Genomic DNA, 6,147 nt, shown 5'->3' on the forward strand with positions numbered 1-6,147 from the left:
GGCTGTTGGTGGTCAAAACAAGGCATCCGAAATAGAAGTAGAACAAAGAGGGAGTCGGGAGAGAGGTCGGGTAGAAGAAACTTAGGAGACATTGTTCGAGTCATGTCGCTCCGGGATAGAGTTTCTTTGATCTCTCATATTCTTTGTTGTGTCTTTTCAATTGAGCGCTTAGAGCGTTTGTGTAAACCCTTTGATTGATAGTGGAAGTTGTGGGAGACGGTTCCCACCCCAGAGGTACCGCAAGGGAACTGGGTTAAAAATCTTGTGTCGTTTAGTTAAGCAATCAAACGATCGATAAATTCCTAACAGTGCATATAACAGTAGATAGACCCATCTATAATTATGATATTGTTGGACATTTTTCATGAGTTGAGCTATGATGTGATGGTATAGTGGTACAAATGTCATGGTGGATGTTATACCATATATTATAATTGACTACCGGTTTATCTACTAATAATTAGTTCTAGACATAACTAAATCAGATCATTAACCAGCAATATATATCCTTTAACAAAGAAAAAATATAACAAACGATCTATATAGGATATTGATTTTGTCCCAAAAAAAGTTGATTAGAAATATTTACTATGCATAAGAAATAATATACATATAAATATTTGAGGTGTTGCCAGAGAGAAAACGTCTGAGACGTGTTTGCCATTGTGCGTACAGATTCATACCCAGATTAAGGACCAAAATCCATATTGGACCATTGGAATCTTTATTCTTCTCTGTATTTTTTGTCTTCAGCTCTTTGAGAATAATTATTCTCTGCATTATTGAAATTGCTTTTGTCTATGTTACAAATATAAATATGATGTTTAAATTTAAATTATATTGTAAATGATGGGTTTAAATCCGGATACATACATACATACATATACAGTACGTACGTACCAAACATGGTGGTCATAGAAAATAACTTTTTGTAATGATGTTACATGGCTGACCATTAATCCATATTTAATCGTAGTAACAAAAGAAGATATTATATACTCACAGTCTCTTATAATAATATCTCACGTGGAAGCATTAACCTTATCTGATATTATGATGAGCAAAGGCATGTGTTGTAGAAGAACCAATGAATGAGGTATGGAGCAATGGACGTTAGAATAGATCATGGAGAGTGATTATGGATATGTCCAAAATGCCTCCACGTGACTGTACGTTGTCATCTCTGTTCTTTAAAGAATTTATCTCCAATGGCTCTAAGCCTCTTTCCTACATTGGTAATTCCATCCATAACTCGAAGGAAGTGATGCAACAGAGAAGATAGCGAAAACAGTTAACTAAACATAACAAAAAGAGATCGGGATATTTTATGTTTTTACTCTCATTGTTCTTCCTCGTCTATGCTTCTTATTTTGTGTCTCTTCGTTTTGTCACGTAGTTTTTAATGGCTTCATCGAGAGTGCGACATGTGACATAAATCGTCTAAACACACAAAAATGCAATTTTCTCAGATTATAAACATTTTTACAGGGAGGTCGCATTTTGAAATCTGTCGGCGGTTCACAGATACTGATATTACAGAACAAAAACATTTAAGCGACATGAACCAAAGTATTCGTCTATTAACAAAGGCTGAGTGAGGAATTAACGATAGTAAAATGCTTCGTTTACCACAGAGACTCATTAATTCAACAATGATTTAGCCATCATAGCAAATTGCAAATTAACCGAGCTATTGAAATAAAATCATTATTTCTCCGTTGTAACATGGTCAATTCGCAACATGATATAGTATTTAGCAGTGTCATATAATTCAATCAAACAATCCTCAACGGTAGAACCATTTAAGTTTCTTTAACAAAAAAATGATAATACTTTATTTATTTTTTTTTTTTGATAATCCAGGGTTCCTCGCTTCGCGGGTCAATCCCTGGGCCCGGTCAGGCAGCGGTCCACTTTACCCGGGAGGGCTTTACCTGGGCTAGATCGAACCAAGTACCGCTTTGGTGTCCAGAACGAAGCAGGGTAATTTCCGCATGGGGAGATCGAACCCGGATGGTGTTTGCCACCAAAACCCGTCCTTACTACTTGGACTACTTCGTCCGGACTAATACTTTATTACTTACTTAATTATGTTTTATTTTCAAAGCTATTAACTAGCAGAACAGCAGCACCTGTAAACTAAAAAAAAAAAAAAAAAACGTCAACATAGTTTGCTTGGTAAGGATTGTGTCATCTCTCTCTTCATGATTGAAATTCTTTCTCTTCTCTAATCTGTTTTTAATATATTTTGATAATAGAAAAACTCAATAAAAAAAAAAAAAAAAGAAACTCAATAAATACCTACCGTTGGAACTGCCCTATAAATGTTCAAAATATATTTTTGTAAAACAGGGATTATGAAATTATACACATTACGTATTAATGAATAATTTTGAAGTTACTATATAAAATGTTTGGAGCGGCGTTGTCGTTCAGAAGATTAGTTAAATCAGTAGCATTGTGGCAGACCTGTACTGACTCTGATTGACACTTGGGTGGAGGTCTCCACCTATTTCCAAATATATTTTCTTATTATTCAACTATTGAGGGATAATTAATAAATGAAAACAAATAAATTATGGAGCAAGTAAAGTCATTCAAAAGGAAAAATAGTAGATAGAAACAAGACTGCTTGCTTTGCTTGATTTGCGAAATTACTAAACCCCACAGACACAACAAACACACATCTTCTCTCTTTTGTTTTGTCATTTCCCTTCATCTTTCTATATGATCAATCCCATCACCTCAGATTCTTTACATTTCTTTATGAATAATAGGCTTTGTCCAAACTTCATTCTAATTTCTACATGTTTTATGCATATATTCCAAAATGCTCAATTGGATTGAAAACGAAAGACATGCTATAACTTGTAGCATATAAATAGAAATGATCATTGACTTAACATAGATATAATAACTATATGATGATGATTTTACGTTTAATCAAAGTTGGTGATAGGAACCACACAAGCGTTGTCGAACAAGTGTGGTCGAGTGGTACAATAGATTTGGAAAGATAATAAGCATTTTGGGTTTGAAAATCTACAAAACTCAGATTTAACTGTTTATATGGCCAGATGATATAGACATCTAATTTCTGTTGCGAACAACCAGGTTTATTTAGCCCGGTGGACAGATTTTCATAAGATTAATCGGTTGGATCTCGGTCCACCAAACACTTCCCAGTTATCAAAAAAAAGTTGGTGATATATGTCATAGCCAAAATAAAATATAAGTTTTGGATTCTCAAAATTTCAAACGTTAATACATATAGCCATTGATCTACCAATTTGTCAAATGACTCAAATTTTTTTAAACTGGTTCCGCATTTTATATATGTTTCAATTTATACACTTTATATATATATATTATATATATATATATTATATTATATATATCATTATTGTACATTGATTTATTTTATTTTTTTGTCATCTAGAAATTTTATTAAACTTTTGAAACAAACCTGATACAGAACTAGAGCCAAAGATTCTCTAGAGACAAAGGCCCTAAACATAGGGAAGCATACAAGTAACAAGAATAATCCACTAAAAGCTCAAACCCAAACAAGTTTATCATCCAGCAGAAAAACAACAACATGCAGATTAAATTAGGTCTTCAGCCACTGCTAAACAAGTAAAAAAATATACTATCATCTGTTTCACCAAAAATATTATTTTGATACTTTGTTTCACAAATAGTGTTATTTAAAAATTCTAATGCAATTTGTATTTATTTTAAATTTACTGTTAATCAAAAATGCATTAGTTTTATTTTAAAAAATATTTATTTTAAATTGTATTGGTTAATAAGTATATTTATAAGAACACAAATACATTTTTATCATTTTTTTATCTCTGTAAAAATGTCGAAAAATGACATTTTTCAAAATTGGAAAATATTAAATAGTTTTTTTGTGAAAATATGATATAGTTTTGTTCTGTTTTTTATTGATTCTTCGATTTTTTGCTTTGGAAAAAAAAAATGTTATTGTACTGAAACCAAAGAATTTAATGTTTATTATATAAAAGGCTAATTTCCGTTAAAAAAATGTTATTATTTTGAAACCAAAGAATTTGATGTTTATTACTTTCTCCGTTTCTAAATAGATATGATGATTTAGGGAGTTTTTGATGTGTCAAATAGATAATGTTTTTTATATAATGTTTTTTTTAATTTTATCAAAAATTGAGTAACAAATGATATTTTATAGTGATTCGTTGAATAATTTTCAATAATATTTTAAAGATAAAAAACATTTTTTTAATATTAGTATGCAATCCTAAAATTTAATGTATTTTGAAACAGAAGAGTATATAAAAGGCTGAACTTTAGTTTTAGAAAATATAAAATGTTATTGTATTGAAATCGAAGAATTTAATGTTTATTATATAAAAGGTAGAGTAGTTAGGATATACTCATTGTATAGTCTCAAAATAGCTTTAAAATAAAATAATAAAACTATAAAAATAGGAAGTATGAGAAATTTGAACAAAAAAAAGGAAGTATGAGAACATGTTTTCACAAGAGAGATCTAAAATCAAAATTAAGATACCCCATAAGCCATGTGTCTGTTTTTAAATAGTCAAAATCTAAAATATAAAAATATATTATTAAATTATTCTTAAATATGGATATATAATTAATAAAAACTCGATTCAAGAACTCGCTCTTACAAATAAATTTCACGGAGTCTCTGAACTCTACGCAAACAAGTACCAGGGACACAGAAAATTACTAGCAGTCACTAAATACAACCGAAATCAATGTGATGACATAATCGTTATTGACGACAGCAGAACGGCTGATTATTTGTCCATCATCTATGGATGATTATTATTCTTTTTCACAATCATATACCAATGTATCATGTATGTACCAAACGTATTTATGTCTGTTTATTATAAGTTTATAACCAACAATCGTCGACAAAAAAAACAATATTTTTTTTTGCTTTTTTTTATTAAATACGCCAACATTATTTCCAAATAATATTTCCAAATAATCTCATATGCATATATACATGTATAATGTATTTTATATAATGCATATGTACGCGTGTGATGTAGCTTTCATCCATAAAATTGGTATTTGTCAGAAACGTCATGAAAATAGGTTTCCGTGCGTTCTGTTCACAATGCGTGTTCTTCTAATACCAAATAATAGTATATTCCCTTGTCAATTTTTTTTTGGTAAAAATACCACTAGACTAATGAAATATTTATCACTTGTCGATTTTTAAAGGTTACTTTCACTTTTTGTAAAATCAAAAGTCATACTAGTTATATAAAATCAAAGCAAATCATTTTTGGATAACGCAGAATTTTATTCATCTCTGTGTTTTTGTTAACCACTATAAAAAACATCATTAGAATCTAAATAACGCAGAATTATCAGAAACTAATACATATATATGTACACAGAGATTTTTGAGTTTAGCCCAACAAAGAAAAAAAAAAAATTTGTAGATAAAAATAAAGGAATTTCTTCAAGGGTTATAGATGGAGTTACCACATTTGCATTTCCAGCTCATGGGTTTATAATTAGTAGTGTCTTCTCCTCTGATGTAATCGAGATTAATAATCACAGAGGACGAGAAAGAAGAAGGAGAGTGAAGCTTCGTTTGGTGATTAGTAGGAACTTGAATTGCTTCACAGTGACCACACGAACGACATCTCATTCTTTCACATCTTGGTGGACTTGATCCTATTAAACCTCTCATCATCATCTTCTGATCTTGATCTCCTCTCTGTCCATAATTAATGACATTTAAAAAATCAAGATAATTGGAAGGAAATAAAAACAGGAGGTTTAAGAACTGTACCTTAGTGAATTCACGCGAGTTTGGCTCTGGTCTACCTGAAAATGTCATAAGAAGTAAAAGAATAATTAACATTTGGAAATTTTGTTTTAACACATGAAACGTGACATTGACCCATTTACATTAGCCATTAGACTGAAAAGGGTCGAATTAAGAATCAGCAACATCAGTAGACAGCTTGACATTTTGCTGCACAAACGGCATTTTCAGACACAAGATCGACAACGCCATTCTCTCTCTTTTCTATCTCTCTGCTTATTGATGTCTAGAGGAAGATCTTGCGAGTAGAAAAGAAATAGGAAAGTGACTACCCTTTAAAGGGAAAA

General features: G+C 30.8%; 1 pseudogene; it reads right to left on the reverse strand.

Annotated features, from left to right (window-relative positions):
- Window positions 1-5,322: 5,322 nt before the first annotated feature.
- LOC130498651 (EPIDERMAL PATTERNING FACTOR-like protein 2) lies at window positions 5,323-6,052 on the reverse strand (annotated as a pseudogene).
- Between the last annotated feature and the right edge of the window lie 95 nt (window positions 6,053-6,147).

The sequence above is a fragment of the Raphanus sativus genome, chromosome 8 (assembly GCF_000801105.2).
Source record: "Raphanus sativus cultivar WK10039 chromosome 8, ASM80110v3, whole genome shotgun sequence".
NCBI classification, from domain to species: Eukaryota; Viridiplantae; Streptophyta; class Magnoliopsida; order Brassicales; family Brassicaceae; genus Raphanus; species Raphanus sativus.